The following is a 24,620-nucleotide window of genomic DNA, read 5'->3' on the forward strand; positions in this document are numbered from 1 at the left end:
AAAAGCACAGCATATGAATTATGGTTTAAGTGGGAAAGCAGCCTCCTGAGAAGAGACCAGTCTAGTCCATGACAAGCCATCCAGGCTTTGCAATTCTCTGTGTTCCAAGTTTCAGTGGGCTGAAAAATAGGAAGTGGTGAACTGATTCACTTTGTTGCAAAGTCTACAACTCCATGTGAGAATTAGAATTAATACTGGATAATACTCAATATTTCCCCCCAAATAGTATTTGCCTTTAAATATAGTGGAGCAAGCATAAAACTCGATACTAACAGTTCTGTGTTCTGATCCCAAATTTTCAAGTCAGTAACAGGGAACATTTCAAATATTTCTGGATCTTGTTTTTTATCACCTGTAACACTGGGATTCTATTCATTCATTTGTTCACTTAAGAAATATTTATTATTATTATTATTTGCATCTGGCGTCGATGAAATACAGCCAGATCAACACTAAACCATCCTGCACACCTAGAAAACTGATTTCAGAATTAATGCTACAATCTGCACAACCCGAACCACAGAACTCAGCAGGTATGGAGCATGGAGAGGTGAAGTGGGGGAGAGAGAAGCTGTGGAGGGCAGGGAACTGTTTTTGCGTGTGGAGAGAGGATGGAAATGGTGGAGGGAGAATACGGGAAAAGCACCCCGCCCCCAAAGCAGCTGGAGAGAAAGTGGAAACAGCCTCAGGGACTGAACTAAAAAGGGAGAAAGGAGAAAGGAGAGGGTTTAAATTCCATTAAGACTCTATAAATAGGGGATACACAGAATCTGAAATTCTGCAGCTTGATACCTGGCGGTGCTCTGGTGGGAAGGGCGAATTCCCAGGAGCAGAGTGGGGCCCAGGAGGTTCTCGGGCCACACAGGGAGAAGCGGTTCCACTGCTGGAAGGAGATTTGGTAGAGGCTGTGAGGCAACCTGGGCCCAGCAGACCCCAGAGAATGGCCACATTTGCTGGTGCTGGAACAAGGTCGTTAAGGGTGAGGCCTGGTGTCACACGTGTGTTGTGATTTTCCATAATCCCTGAAAAGCTGCTGCTACATGATCGCATGAACTTTTTGTGGGGTGGGCTGGCACCTGGCTGCAGTCTCTGGGCATCAGCAGCAGCACGGTCCTGTGAATGTTCCTGGGTGCAGCCAGCACCTGGCCATTGCTCAGTGAGACTCTCCACCAGAGGATCTGAGTGGGTCAAAGCCACAACCCTCAGAAGCCAGGGGTCGGGAAACACAGCCGCGTTTGAGTTAAGACTCAGGAGAGAAGTGCCGCCTGGTAACCTGACAGCTTAGTCAAGTGCAAAAGCAGGGAGTGGCTGGGGCGCCTGGGTGGCTCAGTCGGTTAAGCAGCTGACTTCGGCTCAGGTCATGATCTCACGGTCCGTGAGTTCGAGCCCCGCGTCGGGCTCTGTGCTGACAGCTCAGAGCCGGGAGCCTGCTTCAGATTCTGTGTCTCCCTCTCTCTCTGCCCCTCCCCCGTTCATGCTCTGTCTCTCTCTGTCTCAAAAATAAATAAACGTTAAAAAAAAATTAAAAAAAAAAAAAGCAGGGAGTGGCTGGAAGCTGGAGACAGAGGACAGGTGTGCACTTGATGGTCAGGGAGAGCACAGAGTTCCGATAGTAGATACTGGGAGCTGGGTGACACCATTTTCACCCCTCCCACGCATGCCCATACACACCTACAAACACCACAAAAATCCACCCCAGTAAGCTAAGCAGCGCCATCTAGTGGAGAACGGAGCCATTACACTAAGCTCCACCCAACTGGGCCAACCTCACTCTTCAGGAACACCACAAGTCTCTCCATCTGCTTAGTTTATGTACTATAAGGTGCTTCACAGTTTGACTCCTAGGAGAAACCGATGTAATTTAAATCATACTTCAGTCTTTCACAGTTCCATCTGTAACATTTTCTTTTTTTATCTTTTTCATTTCTTTTCTTTTTATTGAATACAGAAAGAGAAAAAAATATTTTTATTTTCAATTTTTCTGAAAAATATTTTTCTTTATTTTTTTCTACCATATTTTTAAATTTTTGTTATTTTTCAAATTCTATTTTACTTCCCTCATTTCATTTTATTCTACTTCATTGTATTCATTTTCTCAAATTTTCAAATGTTTTCCTTCCCCCTCCTGCTTTTTTTCTCTAATCTGCCAATCTCCTTTCAACAACCAGACCAAAACACATCTAGGATCTAACATAATTTATTTGATTTTTTTTGTATGTTTCTGTGTTGTTTTTAATTTCATAATTTTAATTTTTTTTTTACCTTATCAATCCTTTTGTCCCTTTAAAATGATGAAACGAAGGAATTCACCACAAAAGAAAGAGCTGGAAGAAACTACAGCCAAGGACTTAACACAAACAAGATGTCTGAACAAGAATTTAGAATCACAATAATAATAATCACTATCTCAGGTTGAAAATAGATTAGAATCCCTATCTACAGAGATAAAAGAAGTAAAAACTAGTCAGGATGAAATAAAAAATGCTATCACTGAACTGCAATCTCAAATGCATGCCATGATGGCAAAGATGGATGAGGTAGAACAGTGAATGAGTGATACACAGGACAAACATATGGAGAATAATGAAGCAGAAAAAAAATGAGGGAGACTAAGGCAAAAAATCACGATTTAAGATTTAGAGAAATCAGTGACTCATTAAAAAGGAACAACATCAGAATCATAGGGGGCCCAGAAGAGGAAGAGAGAGAAATAGGGGTAGAAGGGTTATGTGAGCAAATCATAGCAGAAAACTTTCCTAACCTGAGGAAAGACACAGACATCAAAATCCAGGAAGCACAGAGGACTCTCATAAGATTCAGCAAAACCCAGCCATCAACAAGGCATATCATACTCAAATTCACAAAATACTCAGGCAAGGAAAGAAATCATGAAAGTAGCAAGGAAAAAGAGTCCCAAATCTATAAGGAAAGACAGATCACGTTTGCAGCAGACCTATCCACAGCAACCTGGCAGGCCAGAAAGGAGAGGCAGGATATATTCAGTGTGCTGAATCAGAAAAATATGCAGCCAAGAATTCTTTATCCAGCAAGGCTGTCATTCAAAATAGAAGGAGAGATAAAAAGTTTCACAAACAAAAATTAAAGGAGTTCATGACCACTAAACCAGCCCTGCCAGAAATTTTAAGAGGGACTCACTGAGGGGAGAAAGGATGGAAAAAAAAAAAGACCAAGAGCAACAAAGACTAGAAAGGACCAGAGAACACCACCAGAAACTCCAACTCTACAAGCAACATAATGGCAATAAATTCATATCTTTCAGTACTCACTCTAAACATCAATGGACTCAAAGCTCCAATCAAAAGACATAGGGTAACAGAATGGATAAGAAAAAAAGATCCATCTGTATGCTATTTACAAGAGACACACTTTAGACCTAAAGACACCTTCAGATTGAAAGTAAGGGGATGGAGAACCATCTATCATGTTAATGGTTGACAAAAGAAAGCCGGAATAGCCATACTTATATCAAACAATCTATATTTTAAAATAAAGACTGTAACAAGAGATGAAGAAGGGCACTATAGCATAATTAAGGGGTCTATCCACCAAGATCTAACAATTGTAAACATTTACGCACCAAATGTGAGGGCACACAAATGTATCAATCAATTAATCACAAACATAAAGAAACTCATTGATAATAATACCATAATAGTAGGGGACTTCAACACCCACTTACAGCAATGGAAAGATCATCAAATCAGAAAATCAACAAGGAAACAATGGCTTTGAATGACACACTGAACCAGATGGACTTAACAGGTATATTCAGAACTTTTCCTCCTAAAGCAGCAGAATATACACTCTTCTCCAGTGCACATGGAACGTTCTCCTGAATAGATCACATACTGGGACATAAATCAGCCCTCAACAAATACAAAAAGATCGAGATCATACTGTGCATATTTTCAGACCACAGTGCTATGAAACTCTAAATCAACCACAGGAAAAAAAAATTGGAAAGATAGCAAACACTTATAGACTAAAAAACATCCTACTAAAGAATGAATGGGCTAACCAAGAAGTTAAAGAAATTAAAAAGTACATGGAAGCCAATGAAAATGATAATGCCACAGCCCCAAAACCTCTGGGACACAGCAAAGGTGGTCATAGAGGGAAGTAGATAGCAATCCAGGCCTTCCTAAAGAAGGAAGAAAGGTCTCAGATACACAACCTAACCTTCCACCTTAAGAGCTGGAAAAAGAACAGCAAATACAATCCAAAACCAACAGAAAACAGGAAATAATAAAGATTAGGGCAGATATCAATGCTATCAAAACCAAAAAACAAAACAAACAAACAAACAAAAACAAAACAGTAGAACAGATCAATGGAACCAGAAGCTAGTTCTTTAAAAGAATGAAAAAAATTGATAAACCACTAGCCAGTTGAATCAAAAAGAAAAAGGAAAGACCCAAATAAATAAAATCAAGAATATAAGAGGAGAGATCACAACTAATAGAGCAGAAATAAACAAAATAATAAGAAAATATTATGAGCAATTATACACCAATAAAATGGCAAATCTGGAAGAAATGGACAAATTCCTAGAAACATATATACTACCAAAACTGAAACAGGAAGAAATAGAAAATTAAAACCGACCTATAACCAGTAAAGACATCGAATTAGTCATCAAAAATTTCCAAAAAAAACAATAGTCCACAGCCAGATGACTTTCCAGGGGAATTCTACCAAACATTTAAGGAAGAGTGAACACTTATTCTCTTGAAGCTATTCCAAAAAATAGAAATGGAAGGAAAACTTCCAAACTCTTTCTACGATGCCAACATTACCTTGATTCCAAAACCAGACAGAGACCCCACTAAAAAGGAGAACTATAGACCAATTTCCCTGATGAGCATGGATGCAAAAATCCTCAACAAGATAATAGCCAACCAGATCCAACAATACATTAAAAAAATTATTCACCACGACCAATTGGGATTTATACCTGGGATGCAGGGCTGGTTCAATATCCACAAAACAATCAATGTGATTCACCACAACAATAAAAGAAAGGACCAGAACCACATGATCATCTCAATAGATGCAGAGAAAGCATTTGACAAAATACAGCATCCTTTCTTGAGAAAAACTCTTTAAAAAGTAGGGATAGAAGGATCATACCTCGAGATCATAAAGGCCATATATGAATGACCCAACACTAATGTCATCCTCAATGAGGAAAAACTGAGAGCTTTCCCCCTAAGGTCAGGAACAAGACAGGGATGTCCACGCTCACCACTGTTCTTCAACATACTATTGGAAGTCTTAGCCTCTGCAATCAGAAAACACAAAGAAATAAAAGGCATCCAAATTGGCCAGGAGGAGGTCAAACTTTCACTCTTTGCAGATGACATGATACTCTATATGGAAAACCCTAAATATTCCACCAAAAAACTGCCAGAACTGATCCATGAATTCAGCAAAGTCCCAGGATATAAAATCAATGCACAGAAATTGGTTGCATTCCTATACACCAACAATGAAGCAACAGAAAGAGAAATCAAGGAATCAATCCCATTTACAGTTTCACAAAAGCCATAAAATACCTAGGAATAAATCTAACCAAATAGGTGAAAAAATCTATACACTCAAAACTATCGAAAGCTTATGAAAGAAATTGAAGAAGACACAAAAAAACGGAAAAAGATTCCATGCTCCTGGATAGGAATAAAAATTTTTAAAATGTCAATACTACTCAAAGCAATCTACATATTTAATGCAATACATATCAAAATAACACCAGCATTCTTCACAGAGCTAGAATAAACAATTCTAAAATTTGTAGGGAACCAAAAAAGACCCCGAAGAGCCAAAGCAATCTTGAAAAAGAAAACTGATCCTGGAGGCATCACAGTCCTGGACTTCAAGATGTGTTATAAAGCTGTAATCATCAAGACAATATGGTACTGGCACAAAAACAGACATAGATCAATGGACCATGGTAGAGAACCCAGAAATGGACCCACAAACGTATGGCCAACTAATCTTTGACAAAGCAGGAGAGAACATCCAGTGGAATAAAGACAGTCTCTTCAGCAAGTGGTGCTGAGAAAACTGGACAGTGACATGCAGAAAAATGAACCTGGACCACTTTCTTACACGATACACAAAAATAAACTCAAAATGGATGAAAGACCTCAATGTAAGACAGGAAGCCATCAAAACCCTCGAGGAGAAAGCAGACAAAAACCTCTTTGATCTTGGCTGCAGCAACTTCTTACCCAACACATCACCAGAGGCAAGGGAAACAAAAGCAAAAATGAACTATTGGGACCTCCTCAAAATAAAAAGCTTCTGCACAGTGAAGGAAACAATCAACAAAACTAAAAGGTAACTGACAGAATGGGAGGAGATATTTGCAAATGACATATCTGATAAAGGGTTAGTATCCAAAATCTATAAAGAACTTATCAAACTCAACACCCGAAAAACAAATAATCCAGTGAAGAAATGGGCAAAAGACATGAATAGACACTTCTCCAAAGAAGACAACCAGGTGGTCAACCAACACTTGAAAAGATGCTCAACTTCACTCATCATCAGGGAAATATGAATCAAAACCACAATGAGATATCACCTCACACCTGTCAGAATGGCTCATATGAACAACTCAGGCAACAATAGATGTTGGCGAGGTTGTGGAGAAAGAGCAACTCTTTTGCACTGCTGGTGGGAATGCAAACTGGTGCAGCCACTCTGGAAAACAATATGAAGTTTCCTCAAAAAATTAAAAATAGAACTACCCTATGACCCAGCAATTACACTACTAGGTATTTATCCAAGGGATACAGGTGTGCTGTTTCGAAGGGGCACATGCACCCCAATGTTTACAGCAGCACTATCAACAGTAGCCAAAATATGGAAAAAGCCAAAATGTCCATCAATGGATGAATGGTTAAAGAGGCGGTATATATAGATACAATGGAGTATTACTTGGCAATCAAAAAGAATGAAATCTTGCCATTCACAACTATGTGGATGGAACTAGAGGGTAATATGCTAAGAGAAATTAGTCAGTCAGAGATATACAAATATAATGACTTCACTCATATGAGTACTTTAAGATACAAAACAGGTGAACATAAGGGAAGGGAAGCAAAAACAATTTAAAAACAGGGAGGCGACAAAAACATAAGGGACTCTTAAATATGGAGAACAAACAGAGGGTTACTGGAGGGGTTGTGGAAGGTGGATGGGCTAAATGGGTAGGGGAATTAAGGAATCTATTCCTGAAATCATTGTTGCACTATATACTAACTAGCTTAGATGTAAATTAAAATAAATAAATTAAATATGAAAATAAAAAATAAAAAAAGAAATATTCATTATTGCCTATTACACACTTAAGTACCTTGCTAGGCACTAAGGATATGGACATGAATAATACTTGGAACTTGTCCTCAAACAGTGTACAGCCTAGACAAGTAAGTAAATAAGTACAAGCTTTTCACTTCTGAAATTGCAACAGCAGAAATGTATAAAACAGAAAAGGAAATGACTAACTTGGTTGGAGAGGGGAGGGAGGAATCTCAACATAGGCTTAGAGCAAGGAATTATTGAGCAAGGTAATGAACTTTATAGGCCTCTATTAGTTTAAGATTCTGTGATTTTAAATTGAAAATAAGGTAGTTCAATAATCAATGCGTTTATATGGGTCAATTGTTGTCTCTGTATAAATTGTCAGAGTTTTCCCATAAGTCCTATAGATCTGTGAGTCCTATAGAGCATCACAGAATAACTTCCACTTGGCACCATTAATTACCCTTTCATAGTGCTGTGCCACGCCCCATCCTGGAAAGCATCATGGTACCACAGTCTCTCAATTCGATTGTTCCTGCCTGCCATATGCTTGGCTTTGTATGATACACTGGGCAGATGAGAAGGAATAAAACATAGTTTTGCCTTTAATGAGTGTAATAGGCAGCTTGGGGAAAATATCTGCAAACATATCTTATATAAAAATAAAGGGATTACATACAGATTAATGAACACCATAATGGGAGTTGGTTAAAGGTGCTTATGGGAACACGGAAAAAGGGGGCACTTAATTTTGATTAGGAGTAGGGCTTTTTGAAGAATAATAATACAAGTTTGTATTTATTAAGCTCTTACATCATGCAGGTATTTCCCATGATTGTCTCATTTAATTCTTTATTACAAACCTGTAGGATAAACGTAATTACTCCTTTTATAGATGAAAAACTCAGTGAAATTAGAAATCTAGCCCCAAACCACAATGATTCTTTGATAAGATAAGCTTGCTATGCAGGTCTTCTTGAAACCAAAATCCACACGTGTAACCATAATTTGATACTGCTTCCCAAAGAGAGGTTTACCAAGGAAATGGTTGCATCCATTTCCTAGGGCCTACTATAACAAATTAGCTCAAAGCAGATAGATTCAAACAACAGAACTCTATTTTCTCACAGTGCCGGAGGCTCCAAGTCCAAAATCAATGTCTTGGCAAGGCCATGCTCTAGGGGATAATCCCTCCTTTCCTGTCCAGATTTGGTGACTCCAGCTGTTTTTTTCCTGGGCTTGTGGAAGCATGATGCCAATGTCTGCCTCCTTCTCCACATGGCCTTCTATGTGTTTCTGTGTCGTCTCCCCTTTTATCTCTTATAAGAACACGGGGTTAGGGCCAATCCTAATTCAGGATGACCTCATCTTAATATCTTTACCTTAATTACATCTGCAAAGTCCCTTTTTCCAAATAAGGTCACATTCATAGATACCAGGGGTTAGGTCTTAGCTATTATCTTTTGGTGGATGGCAATTCAACCCACCAGACTGCTGCTTTGGTAGAGTTTTTAGAACAAACTGGAGTGTGTCAGAGTAGGAGAGCAGTAATTGCAACAGGTTCAAAGACAAGACAAGTAACACAATGCCACACTAGGAAACCACGTATATTTCATTATGCTGGGAACACCAAAACAAAAATAAACAACAAAAAACATGCTGAGAAATGAGGTTCAAAAACTAGAGAGAATATCATAGAAAGCCTTGCCCACAAGCTAAGTTATTAGGGCTGTAGTCTAACCTGGGAGTCATTCAAGTCTTTTCATGTAAGGAAAGAACTATAATTAATTATGCATATAATACAAGTCACTCTAGTGCCAACATGAAGCAGCATTTTAGGATATGGATTTGTGGGCAGCATTGGACATAATCCAGATGAAAGAGAATAGATCAAAGACCATTTAAAAGAAGAAAGGGTTATGAAATTAAATGATAATAAGGGATAGATGTGAGTTGACTTGATAATCAGTTGGATGTGGGGAATTAAGGAGAAGAGGAGCTGGAGAAGACTTCCAGGTTTCAGCATGGACCGCTAGGTCACGCTGCCCTTCACCAAAAAAAAAAAAAGCGGAGTCAAGAATCATTACAATTTCACAGGGAAGGAATAATGAATTTTACTGTGGACATGTTGGCTTTGAGTGCCTGAAGTATAAACAGGTGAACTAGACAGTTGGACATATGGACAGAGATGCTGATTAGTTTTGTGTGGTGCGATTCTCTTCTGCAGAATCTGTTACTTCTGTTACTTTTCCAAGGACTATATCTTATTCATATTTACATCCCTAACAGCTGTCAATGTACCGAGCTAATAGTAGGTGATATGTCTGTTGAATTGGTTTAAATATAATTCCTATTAACTCTATCTCAAAGAAATTATAACAATAGCTATGAGCATTCACACACTGATTTTTTTTTTTTTTATGTTAGAATGATGTATTAGGCAGGTTTCTTTCCATGTAGGTGTTTTATTATTTTCTCAATTCTGAGAGAAGAATTGACTTTTCAGACTACTAAGTTTAGGAAAAAATTGGACCCGAGGAACAAAAAACAAACAAACAAACAAACAAACAAAAAACGCAACTGGACCTGAACAGTTTAACATCTTGTTACTTGTGTGACTGGCCTTTCTGCTGGGAGCACATTGTTTACTTGTCCACACCTCACAGGCTCAAGGCCCTGGGGGACATGGCTGGTAGGGTGTGGCGCCATCTGTAACAGATACAGCTGTCTTAGGCTGAGAACAGAACTTGGCAACCTATTACTTCTGTATGCCTAAGCCCTGGTTCAAAAGTTCCCTCAATAATGATAACATTAGGGGCACCTGGGTTGCTGAGTCAGTTAAATGTCCAACTTCAGCTCAGGTCTGATTTCATGGTTTATGAGTTCGAGCCCTGCGTCAGGCTCTGTGCTAACAGCTCAGAGCTTGGAGCCTGCTTCAGATTTTGTGTGTGTCTCTCTCTCCCTGCCTCTCCCTTTCCCCACTCGTGCTCTGTCTCTCTCTCTCAAAAATAAATAAACATTAAAAAAAATAATGATAACTGACTTTTTTTATCTCTATCTGCTTGTCTCCTGAATCAGTTTTTGATTTTTTGATTTCTGCAATTCCAACAGGCACCTTATGGACCTTGTTCTTTGTAACTGAAGCAAATTGACTTGTTCCTTATGCAAGTGCTTCACATGCTCCACTTTAAATAAAATAGTTTTTATTTGACTTAATTGAAAATTTTATTTGAATAACCAAATTACTGTATATATTAACCATAAAAAACATTGAAATTATGGACAAACCAATATGTTTAATTTAATAGATCATCCATAATCTACCAGAAACACTGCCATTTTTTGATAAATATCCTTCTGATCTTTTTGCTCCATATTCATGCATATTATGTTTCTTTATATACAAAAATAAGGTCATATCACAAATCTCTTTTACAAAAAGTTATGAGATGGAGTTTCATGTCATAAGATAAACTTCCACATCATTTTTTAAAAATTTATTTATTTTGAGAGAGGGGGAGAGAGTGCATGTGAGCAGGGAGGGGCAGAAAGAGAGAATTCCAAGCAGGCTCCATGCTCAGTGTGGAGCCCAACACAAGGCTTGATCCCATGACCATGAGATCATGATCTAAGCAGAAATCAAGGGTCGGATGCTTAGCAGACTGAGCCACCCAGGCGCCCCACTTCTACATCATTTTATGCGACTTAATTTTACTTCTCTGTATCAATAAACAACAGCTTACTACTTGTGATGAGCACCAGGTGTTGGAAGGAAGTGTTGAATCACCATATTGTACACCTGAAACTAATATTACACTGTAAACTAATCAGAATTTAAGTAAAAACTTAAAAAAAAAAGAAATGTCTTAGTCAATTTCTTGCTTTAAGACATTTAGATTACTTACAATTTTATAAATGCTATTTTGAAGAACATTCTCATAAGTTCAGTCATTGTGTGATAAGGTTTTGAGGTATTTTTCCAGCAAGATTTTCCACCAACTCATGTGAATGAACACGTTCACTGTCATTATTTAAAAGATTTGACAATATAGTAAGTGTGCTGGCATTTCCACTTGCTCTTCCAGATCTACACTCTACCTATTGACACCCTGTTCTGTGACCCAAGGGGCTGACCCCTAAGGATCATATCAACCAATTGCCCTGCCTCTGGCTTCTGGTTGGGTTTGGCTAGTGGAGGACAACAGCTGGGTATTGGAAGGCTATTGGAAACAGATGTATTTATTCCCCCCAGATCCCTCTGTACCAACATGGTTGACAGTAGCTGCATATTTCTTTCATTGGGTGTCCCTCTCCTGCAGCCACTGCTCTCATAGTTCCCGTTGAAAATTCCCTTCATTGCTCCATCAGGCCAAAGATGGTAATAGTTTCCTATAATTACTATTAACAGAATGCTTCAGCAATCCTTACTGGCTATTTTAAGTTATCCACAACTTTAAAACAGTCCCTTCATGGGGCGCCTGGGTGGGTCAGTCGGTTAAGCGGCCAACTTTACGTCATGATCTCGTGGTCGGTGATTGTGAGCCCCAAGTCGGGCTCTGGGCTGACAGCTCAGAGCCTGGAGCCTGCTTCGGATTCTGTCTCCGTCTCTCTCTGCCCCTCCCCCATGCACACTCTGTCTCTGTCTCTGTCTCTCTCTCCAAAATACATAAACATTAAAAAAAAAAAAAAAAAGTCCCTTCATTAAACTTGCCTGAATTACTCCATAGAGAATGTCATTTGCTTCTTGTCAGCACTCTGATGAAAATACGGATAGGCACAAATTTGTAAACATAGAACTGACCCAGGGTGGTCTGTATGAAATGCCTGTGAATAAAAATTAACAAAGTTAACACTGTTCACCTGCCCTTCGCACTGTGATAGCTCATCTCCAAAACAGCTTACTCCACTAACATGTTGATTTGGGTCACACACACAAAACAATCAAGTTAACTGTTGAAATGTTTAAAGAAATATTAGTTTTCTCCTAAGAAAATAAAAATCAAAATAGTTTCCAATACATTGCAACATTGTCAATTATGTATTTTTACCATTTTATAAAATTGAGATAAATACATGATTTTAAAGAAATATTCAAAAATATTTATTTATCCAACAGATACATGAAAGTAGTTCAACATCACTAATCACCAGGGAAATGCAAATCAAACCCAAAATGAGATATTGCCTCACACCTGTTAGAATGGCTGTTATCAAAAAGACAAGAAATAGCACGTGTTAGTGAGAGAGGATGTGGAGAAAAGGGAACACTTGTGCACTGCTGGTGGAAATGTAAATCAATGTGACCAGTGTGGAAAATATTATGGAGGTTCCTCAAAAAAATTAAAAGTAGAACGACCATATAATCCAGCAATTCCATTTCTGGGTTTTTGTTTTCCAAAGGAAACAAAACATGAATTTGAAAAAATATACGACCACCTCTATAATAATAATAATAATAATAATAATAATAATACATAACAATGCATAATATATTATTATTGTAATATACCTATGTACCCAATACATATATAATATATATTATTATATTGTACCCAATATGTATATTATATATGTACCAAACAATGCTATTTATTGCAACATAATTTATAACAGCCAAGATATGGAAACAACCAAAGTGCCCATCCATGGATGAATGGATAGAGAAAATACACAATGAAATATTACTCAGCCATAAAAAGAGAATGAAATCTTGCCATTTATAGCAGCATGGACACACACAGAATATTATTCAAGGGGCACACACACACACACACACACACACACACAGAATGTTATTCAGCCATGAGAAAAAAGGAAATCCTGCCATTTGTGACAACATGAAACTGGAAGACTTTATGCTAAGTTAAATAAGTCAGACCCAGAAAGACAAATACCATATAATCTCACTTATGTGGAATCTAAAAAAACCCCAAAGACCAAAACAAAACAAAACAAACAAGTAAAAACAAGCTCACAGATACAGAGAACAGATTGGTGGTTGCCAGAGGCAAGGAGTGGGCAAAAGGGGGCAAAGGAGGTCAAAAGGAACAAAGTTCCAGTTATAAAATAATAAGTCAAGGGCATGTAAGATACAGCGTGGTGACTATAGTTAATACTGTATTACATATCTAGAAGTTGTGAAGAGAGTAGGTCTTAAGTCTTCATCACAAGAAAAAAAAATTGGGACTATGTGTAGTGACAGATGTTAGCTAGACTAGGCTTATGTGGCAATTATTTCACAGCCTACACAATATCAAATTACTATGCTGTACACTTGAAACTAACATAATTGTTGTATGTCAATTAGACCTCAATTTAAAAAGTTTATTTATAATTTATGAAAATGTGCACTGGAACAGCAGCCAGAATTCACCTATAATTATCAGTTGGACCGTTCTCTCTTTCACCGCATAAGAAGTCAACATATTCAGAAATGTTCCAGACTTGACAGTCTTGTGAATCCTGTGGTCTTGTCACATAGCTGTCTGCTAAGATTTCCCTAAGATACAATACATCGCCAGGGTTAGTGATCTGTTGCCTTTTTCAAACATAGGCTTCAGAATATTCTCTGTTGCTTCTTCATCCAGGAGGAGCCACCTTCTGTTGTTAACAATCATGAAACAATGCCACTGAGCATAATCCCAAAACTTCTGCACACCATAGCATTGCATGGCTGAGGACTAACTGATGTCAACTGAAAAGTAGCTGGCATCATGCTGGGATGACTATTGTACTAGCTCAGTTTGGTCACTAGACAGTGTCTCTTCAGGGAGTCTTAAAAACATTTCTAGAGCAGTTTAAAGCATATTATTCTAAAATTAGTGCATGTTTATTTTCACGGTCATTAATTTTGCTGCTATATTCCAATAAAGAGTAAAGTAATACTAGAAACTGAAAGTTAAATGTATCATGCTTATAAAAAGCCCATTATGACATCTCAAAGCTGCACTAGGCTGGCAAATATAAAAATTCTAACACCAGCAGGAATAGATATAAACACCTTTTTCTTAATGGGAACTACAACACATCTAAATAGACTTATTGTCATGTTGCAGTTCAAAAAGTTTGCTTGGGCCTAAAAAATGGTATCTAGTCTATGCCTAAAACTGGCAGGTTTTTTGTTTTTGTTTTTGTTTTTGTCTTGGAGTTAGTTTAATTGTTCTAGATTGCCCTAAAATACCCTGAATGACAAAAGTGAAATAAGGTACTATTATAGAGACAGTAAGGAAGTTAATGATTAGGCATAATTATACAGACATATTAGATATTTAAGAGCTTACATGGAAAGCTTAAATTATGGTTTTTAAACTGCCAGAAAAATATTTTGAACAATAGTGTTAATTTATGGTTAATTCCCCTTTATGTTTCTGGCTGCAACTTCATTGTAGTTCTGAGTTGGTTTCTAAACTTCAGGCATGTGAACCTGAGAGAACTAGATATAACTGAATAGACCAGTGAACGTTTAGTGAATTCTTGTCCTGAGCATCCCTAATGAAGCATGATAGCCTATAAGATTAATTTTTGTTTCAATTCAGTTTGAAATGCTACAATTCTTAAGTGAAGTCTCAGTATAGATTCAAACCACTGTAATTCAAACCCATCAGTACTCCAGTCTCTGGAGTACTTGAAATGCCAGAGGAGAAGTTAAGAATTAAAACAAACCACCACCACCACCACAACAAATTAAATGTAAAAAGGCTACTGGGTACAATCTCCCATCTTCTAGTTCCTGCCAGAGTAAATGTATGGAAAATTACAGGAAAATTAGCTTTACTTATCATCTTTAACAAAACACAGTGTTTAACTAATTTTGTGGAATGCCAAGTAGTTTGGAGTGTTGTTAAGTAATTAAATGCCACAGAAGGCTAATTCCTGTGATGACAGGATTCAAAGTAGGGGAAAATTCAGGCAAAAATGTAACCTCTTCCCACAACCTTTAACCCACTTCCTTTCAACACTAGAAATGGATCACATCCAACAGACATTAGAATTTCAAATACTGTTAAAAGAACTTACAAGTGCCACATTATCACCAATGATACCATTCTTTTGATGGAAAAGAAACAAGTGGAAGCTTAGAAGAAATTGAATCAGCCTTATTAGCAAGAGCTTAGTTCAAATAAAAAAAAATTTAACTAAAATCCTACATTATATAAAACAAAGATAAGACATAATCCCTAACCACATGTTACTTACAACCTGATTAGAGGATATAAATTTGCAAAAATCATGAGACAGAATAAAAATAAAGAGTAAGGATAATTACCATGGGAGATTCTAAGTACCAGGAAGGTTTAAAGGAAAGAAAATACAGTAAAACCTTGGATTGTGAGTAATTTGTTCTGCAGGTGTCTGCAAGACTAGTAAATATTTCCAATAAATTTTCAATTATTTTTTGATGTTTATTATTGAGAGACAGAGACACACACAGAGTGTGAGCAGGAGAGGGTCAGGGAGGGAGACAGAATCCGAAGCAGGCTCCAGACTCTGAGCTGTCAGCACAGGGCCCCATGCAGGGCTCAAACCCACGAATGGTGAGATCAGAGCTGAGCTGAAGTCGGACGCTTAACCAGGCGCCCCTCTAATAAATTTTAATTTGAAAAACAAGCCATGTCTTACAATGCAAGTAGTACGTGATGCCAAATGTCACATGATCACAACTGAGCCAATGGCTCTTCTCTCTCTCTCTCTTCCTCTCTCTCTGTCTCTGGGATTGTGGGTGATGGTCTCCCATGCTCAGATGCTCAGTCTCAAGCTGTGGTGTTTGACAGAAATCAGTGACTTTTCAGAACTTTGGAAGGTATCCACAACTGGCACTAGCATATTTTTTGTCAGTTCAAAGCACCTATGGGCAGTACTTTGCTTTTCCATCCAAGAGTAAGCTTAGGAATGCTTTGCTTCATTCTAGGTCAGGCTGCCAGCAGATACAGACCCTTTCCTTTGCTGCTTTATTGCCAATTACATTAAATACAGTATATGACAAGAGTTTATTAATACTGTACTGTAGTCAACATCGTGCAAGCGTATACAATGGCCCCCATGCAGAAAAGCTTCCATTGAGCCAATAGACAGCAGTGATCCCATGAGTGATAGTTAAAGTGATCCTACACAATAATCCTTCTCTCTCTTGTCTCCTTCACAGCAGCCACAAAGATTTTCAAATTAAGTGCAGGTTAATTTGTTCATTTTTCTTTATATTTTGTATTTTCTTTATTATTTTGTGTTATATTACAGTATTGTAATCATTTTTATATGACCATTTTTGGATTGTGGAATGAACCATCTGAACTTCCATTATTTCTTATGGGGAAATTTGCTTTAATATACAAATGCTTTGGATTACAAACATGTTTCCAGAATGAATTATGCTCGCAAACCAAGGTTTTACTGTAGACCTTTTTGAGAGCAACAGAAAACTTCAAGGAAAAGATACCCTTTCAGATGGAAAGAATGTCCACAAGACAGGGCAGATGAAAATTTCAGAAGACAATAAAAGCATGGACAAAAATAAGGAAGAAAAATATATGTTGCGTAGAAAGAAAAGAACTGGATTTCAATGCAGAAGAGTTAAATATGTGGGACAACTAATTGGAAGGTTGTGTCGGGTTAAGATTTTTAGACTTTATTCTATAGGCAATAGGGAGACATAAAATTGCACGTAGAGAAAAAGTGCCATGGACAAAGTTATGATTCATATCTCAGTAATGACTAGCAGTAATTGGTATGGGGAGTAACAAGAGTTGGGAAGGACAAAGTAGCCTCCATAGTTCAGGTGAGAAGCAAAAGTAGCCTCCATAGTTCAGGTGAGAAGCATATAATTAAACCCAATACTTCAACCAAGATGGTTATCACAATTGTTCAAGAACTTTGTCTCTCCACAAGAAGTCAACAGATCTAATTCTATGAAAACAAGTCTTTTGCTAGAGCATCATCGTAAGTAACCAATGTGTTGTAATATAGTCAGAAACAGAATCAGGTAAAGCATGTCATCATAGCTTTTTATAATAATATTTAAATAGTATGGTTCAAGTATTTCCAGGAGACTGACCTCAAGTAATCCAGCATCACCATGAATAGGTGGTTTTGACATGTCTTCTCATTACTGTGGGCTCTGGATAGTAACATACTGAGTGGCTCAGAATTGGGCCAGGGCACTATGAGTTGTAATGGCAGCTGAGACCAAAAATGGTGGTCTTAATTCTTAACCCTATCCTTATGCTTTCAATGTTTTAAAAAAAAAATTATTTTTCGTTTATCTAGAAAGTGATGCAGTGATAACTGACCCCTACGCTGTTGGAATTCTCCTTATTTTCCAAAGCCAGCTCCTTCCACTGACACAAATGCCTTCATCAGCAAATAGCCTGAATCTAAATAAGATAAATAGGTGTCCTCTGGGGCTTATGGCTGAGAAGCCTCTGGGCATTACTGAATACACTCAATTAGGAGGTGTCACTCCCAGGTGGTGACAGTGACAGGGAATTAAATCCTAAGAAAGTGCAATCCAGGCGCTTGAATTTCGGGTGACTAATTTGGTTGACTCCATTTGCAAGGTTTGACCGGCCACTGCAGGTGAAAGGATTTGACTGAACATAGATCAAAAATCCCCCCAGAGCTGAGTGACCTTGTTAAGCAACTTTGCTACATCTTTTATGCAGTGAGTTATGCTCAGCAAAGCACGGATATTTTCCATTAACCTCTGAGGCAACAACAAATTTATCCATTTCCTTTCCCTGCTTACTCACCTCATTCAAATCCTTCAGCAAAATGTCCCTCACTTCTCCCATTTGCCAACTTGTCATGTGGGCTGTACAAACTAAGTCCCCAAGAAAGACTGCTGTCTATTCCAAACCTAAAGTGTTCACGAGTATTAAATTAGGTTCCTGGAGTTCTGACTTCCCCCAAAGAATTCCAAATATAATTTAAAGTACCTAGAGATGATGGGCATTAAAAAGTACACTTATCATGATTAGCACTGAGTAATGTACAGAATTGTTGAATCACTGTATTGTACACCTGAAACTAATTTCACACTATATGTCAGCTGTATTGGAATTAAAAATTTTTTAATCTTAATAAAAACAAATAAAGTACCTGGAGAAACAGAGAGCAATCTCTTACTTTCCACAATTGTACAAACAGACTAACTGAAAATACTTGTCAAGCTGGATTAAATCAATCCAAACATATTTACTGTATGCCTAATATGCCAGGCACTGGCACTGTGTGGGCACTGGCTATACAATGACAAATCACAGCCCTCAAAGGAGAGAAGGTGGCTTGTAGGACAAGTTTTGAAGTCTGAATGACCTGGGCTCACATCCCACCTCTAACTTTCTCTGTGGTTTTGATAAAATCTTTAATTTCTTGAAGTCTCAGTTTCTGCACCGGCAAAATGGAGATAATAACTCATAGAGTTCATGGGAATCAGATGACATTAGTGAAATACTTAGTTTTGTTTGTGCAAACAAATAGTGGAGATGCCCAAATGTTAGCTGCTTGTAATTAAAGAATTCATTTTGTCTTGCCTCAGTTGGATTTGATTCGGGTTTATTTTGCCTTGTTTTAGAAAAATCACTGTTGAGGGAAGAGGAGTAGAGCAAATTAAATCAATAACTATAAGATAATGTTCAGACAATCACACTAATGGACAGACAGCTGTCCTTTTTCAGTAAATATTTGATCATTTTGGGAACTAGAATCTTAAATGAAATGTAAGAGGACACCATTTATCTTAATATCATAAGATGTGTTTCACACTATAGACATAAATAATAACAAAAGCCCTTAAACACAACTTCATTCTTAAGGCAAAAAGAGGGGGATCCTTTGAAGCAGGGTTCAAAGTTACCTTCCATGTGATTAGCACCTCTAACAGCATAATTGGTCAAGGGCAGGCCTTAGACTGGCTCAGCCATTACTGCCTTATAGGAAAGCACTGAACACGCCGTTTTGCTGAGTGTGCTGAGCAACAGTCATGCCTGGAACTGTTGCTATGTTACCAAAGAGACCACAAGCTCTTGACATCCCCACAGCAATATTAACATGCACAAAAATCTGTAGGAGTTTCTATCGGAACCCCTAACAGCCAAATGGCCATTTGGAAAATGTATGATTCCTTTTATAACCTAGACCTTGGAAAATACATAATCAAGAAATGGCAAGCATAATCAGAGATGTCAGGAAAATTTTTAAACGTTAAACATCTTGTGAGATTCAGCCTTTTGAGTTATTCTCATTAGCATCGGTCCACTGTGCTATGTCACATCACCAAAGGCTCAAATCAAGCAGAGTAGAATAAGAAGATAGGGGCCATTAGACACTTAAAAGAAAACAGTGACCCAAAGAAACCACAATTGCTGTAGACCCAACATATGCTAAGTGCTTGATGATTCTCCTGGCTTCACCCAAAAGAACACTCATACTTGTGTGATAAAGGCCATGAAAGGGATCATACTCCAAGGCACTTTTTCACTCCCAATCCAAGCCCCTAGGTGTACCTGTGATGCCTATTCTATAACATGCCACATCATCACAAAAATCTAGTTTAACATAAATAAAAAAGGAAAAAAAGCAAAGGAATTTGGCTCTGTTGGGTATCTGGTCCTTTAGGATATTCTGAATACAGAATTTTGAGTTAGCAGTGAGGGATTTCTCTTTTAACTTAGATTCAACTTTTTATTCTCCCTCCCTTGATCTGATAGACTGTCCTGAAGGCATTAAGCCTCCTGGGCTTATTCCCTATGGGCTTCTAGATCTAGCCCGTGTGATTTCTATTGCTTGCTGCTTTTATTTTCTCTGTGAATTTTCCATTGACGTTAATTAAGCTCCCTTTAGCGTGATGAGCTTCTCAGTATCTGATCTAAAGCCTTTCACACATAAAAAATAACAAGTTAGAAAGAAAGCAGTTCAGTCATAAAAGAGATGTGGAATCTGTTCAAGTTGTTAACATTTTAAAAAAGGTCAGCCCTTTAAATGGTCAAGTTAAATAGGATGAATGTGGGTTAAACCATCCCTCTGTGAGGGTTCACAAACCCATCCATGGGTCTGCTCACACCTGCAAAGGGTCTGCAAGGCTTCCTTTCTCTCTGTGGTGCAGGCTACATTTCAGGAGCTGAAGCTGCATTGAGCATGTACAGTACTGGGGCTCTCACAGTTAACACAGAGTCAAACAGAACCTAAACAAAACTACATTTTCAAAATTAAAGAACAGATCGTCCATTGTGATAGTCCGGAAGCACATATCAAGGGGAAGACTTTAAAAAGGCTTTTTAACACCGATAAATTTGATTTTTGTTGTTGTTGTTTATTATTGAGAGAAAGCATGTGTGGACGAGGGGCAGAGAGAGAGGGAGACAGAGAATCTGAAGGGGGTTCTGTGCCGACAATAGTGAGCCTGGTGTGGGGCTCGAACTCCCCAACCGTGATATCATGACCTGAGTCAAAGTCAGATGCTCAACCGACTGAGCCAGCCAGGTGCCCCAGATAACCTTGATTTTTAAATAACAGGTTTGGATCTCGTTATTTTTATTTTGTTTTATTTTTTTAATGTGACATGTCAGGTAAAAAAGGTCAAGGGCCTCCCAGGATAGTGACACACTCAGAAGCACCATCGGACTTACTGCTAACCACCCCACACACGTTTTCTCTCTGTAGCATGCTTGGTTAATCATGTCTCCTAGGACGTGAAACAGAACCCTAACCCTACCGTATCACATGATCTTCTATGATGTTAGTTAGCTGCACCAGCAATTTCTCCAAGGAGTATTTTATTCCTTTTTAAAATATATATATTTATTTTTGAGAGACAAAGAGAGAAAACGAGTGGGGGAGGGGCAGAGAGAGAGGGAGACACAGAATCCAAAGCAGGCTCCAGCCTCTGAGCTCGCAGCACATAGTCTGACACGGGGCTCAAACTCACGAACTGTGAGATCATGACCTGGGCCGAAGTCAGACACTTAACCGACTGAGCCACCCAGGGGGATCCCTCCCCAAGGAGTATTTTCAATAAAGATGATGTCCTCCAAGCAAAGAGATATCTTATTACTAGACAGATTTCACTCCCTGAACCTCATGAAAGCCATCTGGACCCTATCTGGTCTTGTCCACTCTAACCCAAGACCTGCCCAAGATGAGAGCCCACTTCAATACTATTTCCTGCCTCTTTTCTTCTGAGTCCTAAGCTCATTTTGGCACATCCTCACAAGCTGGAGTGATGTGCTCTCATTTTAGTATCCCAAACCCACAAGAATAACCTGTAAAAGATAAAATTCCAAAGAAAGATATTTTTACACAAGGATAAAAAATTTTGTCTCTTCACAACTCCTGTAAAGAATTTTTACTATCTGAATACTTGACCCAGTATAGATAACTGAAGACATCCTTTATCTTTCCATAAGGGTCAAATGTGGTGGTTTGGATTGTGACATTATTTAGAGGGGTTCACATAGTGCTTTGTATAAGAATTGCCTGGGAAACAGGTTAATACCCAGGAAAATACAGACACACAAATACACACACACGCACACACACATGCACACATACATATGCACACACAAGGAAGGGGGAGTACATATACTAAGTGCCTCTGTAATTTCTGATGTACTCTCTTGCATTCTATATCGAGAACCATTGCTTATATTAAGAGACAATATCATCTCTATAAAGTGACTTACTTGAATAATAGCAAAGAGAAATTTTTTTTAACCAAAGAAGTAAAATAGGTAACAGAACCAAACAGGTAAATAGCAAAAATATTCACATTAATCAGAGAGAAGAGAGTTAGTTTATATAAAAGGAACAAAAGATGATATTGTGAGAGATTTGGGGGTGTACAGCATAAAGAAGAGGCTCAAGTGTCTGCATACATTATTTTCTCAAAGGTTCACAGGGGTTCCTAATTTTTCGCTCAAAATGATGCAAGTCAAATAATTTTTCTCAGCCATCACCCCTCACCTACTATGCTGGATGGAAATCAAGAAAACTCCCATGTTAATTTTTCTGTAAGAGAAGAGTTCAAGAAGAACACTTAAATTCTAGGAACCACTGAAACTATCTTTCTTTCCCCACGTACTGGCTGCCTAACTGCAGCTTTAACAACAACAACAACAACAACAACAAACAACAACAGAAAAGTCTCACCATGACATGTGAATGTCCTACTCCAGCCCTAGGGGACTTTCTCCAATTCTGAAAGGCAAGAAAAATTCTATAGTAACCACTAATAACATGAATTATTATTTGCCTCTTTGAAAAGAACTGCTAAAAACAACTGAGACCCTCCTAGTCAGCACTGGAGGAGTTTGGAACCGAAATATCCAAGATGTTTTTTTAAAAATAATTTACAGCACAGCTAGCTTGTATTTTAACAGGAATAGCCCAAAAGTGTATATAAAAAATGCCATCCTCACCAAGAAGCTAGTTATGAATTTTTAGTGAGGCCTATATAGTAAATAATTTATATAAAGAATTAAAAAATAACCATAAATAGTGTATGTATCCTTTAAGATATTAAATACGTATCATTATGAGCAGGGTGTCAAAATACCCCTTCTGGTAGCATAAGCACTATGCAGTCCTTGATAAAAATTTGCTTTCCAGTTACCTGGTTTGCCAAGAAACAGTAAAATGATTCTTCCTCACTTAATAGGCATATTGCTAGAAAATTGTGACCACAAATTAATTTTATCAAATCACATCACAAGTTGCAAGTGCTTTCCATTTTACATTTTAGACATGCAGTCAATTGAAATTTCACAATATTAATGCTTTCTTTTTCTATTATTCCCTACCTCCCACAGTTTGAACTGAGTACATAGAGGACTTAAATATTGGAGTAAAGGGGAAGCCACTAATTTAGTAATGTCCAAGATCTGAGGAAGATGAGTCGATAAATATAAGAACTGAGAAACAGAATGAGCAATTGGCCCCAGAATACCCAAATGGGAATATCTATCTTGTGCATGTGCACTGCCAGAGGGGCACTAATTAGAAGACTTCTTAAAAGAAAAAAGAAGGAGGAGGAGGAGGAGAAAGAAGAAAGAAGAAAGAAGAAAGAAGAAAAGGAGAAGGAGAAGGAGAAGGAGAAGGAGAAGGAGAAGGAGAAGGAAAGGAGGAGAAGGAGGAGGAGGAGGAGAAGGAGGAGGAGGGGAAGGAAAGGAGGAGAAGGAGGAGGAGGAGGAGGAGGAGGGGAAGGAAAGGAGGAGAAGGAGGAGGAGGAGGAGGAGGGGAAGGAAAGGAGGAGAAGGAGGAGGAGGAGGAGGAGGAGGAGGAGGAGGAGGAGGAGGAGGAGGAGGAGGAGAGGAAGACTTCTTAGGACTCTAATCTACAAACCCAAATGAAAATGCTACCAATGGTCACCTTCAGAATCTCTATTACCTAATTTCCATACCATAACCAAATTAACGACTGTCCCTTCTGCTTCTTAATATGTTTAGAACCCCGTTCTCTCGTACAAATCTTTTTTTTTTCTCAGAAGTGTTTAGTCTTTGAGCTCTCTTATGCTTTAAGTGTTATTGATTTCACATCTATCAGGAAGCAAAATAGAACCTTAACTAACAAACACACATCTAGTTAGGATGCATACCCTTAATTTCCCCTCGTGTTTAGCCTTTAAGTCAAATGGTTTTTCTCATCCACAAGCTAAAATAATGAATTATTTATAAAAATTGTTATTTATAAATAGTAGAAATGAGTCTAGTTCTAATTTGTTTACTATCATGGTCAGACAGTGAAAATGGAGACAGATATATTTACCTGATGTTTTTTGAAGAACCAAATTAAATAGGAAGAACATTACAATCATAGAAGTGGTGGCTTGCCTTTTGTTTATTCACAATCAGGGTAATGCACAAAGATTCACTGAAGTCAGTGGACTGTGTTCTTGGCCTTTAAGTAGGAAGCGGTTAACATAAGCTTGTTTCTCAATTTTGCACAGCAAAGAAATCATAATAAAAATGTCATTTGTATGTAAAATATTTGAAACCTAAGTCTATTTCCCCAAGAATAAAAACGCAGACACTTATTCCTTGTGCCTTTTGATGGCTTGCTCTTTTGGGGAAATTTGCAAAATAACTGTACTAATCATGGGGCATCTACAAAGACATCCACACCTGAATCTTTCATGGAATAAAAGGTAGTGTTTGTTTTTAAGAGCACGTCTTTTCCCACGCCTAAAGGAAGTATTCTTTGATTCCTGTGATTTAAATGGGTGAATGCAAAAAGTCACTTGTAGAGAAGACAAGACCACAGAGACAGGAGACTGGAAAGGTCCTACAATAGAGCAGGAGTCACAA

Source organism: Panthera onca, chromosome B1 (assembly GCF_046562875.1).
Source record: "Panthera onca isolate mPanOnc1 chromosome B1, mPanOnc1 haplotype 2, whole genome shotgun sequence".
NCBI classification, from domain to species: domain Eukaryota; kingdom Metazoa; phylum Chordata; class Mammalia; order Carnivora; family Felidae; genus Panthera; species Panthera onca.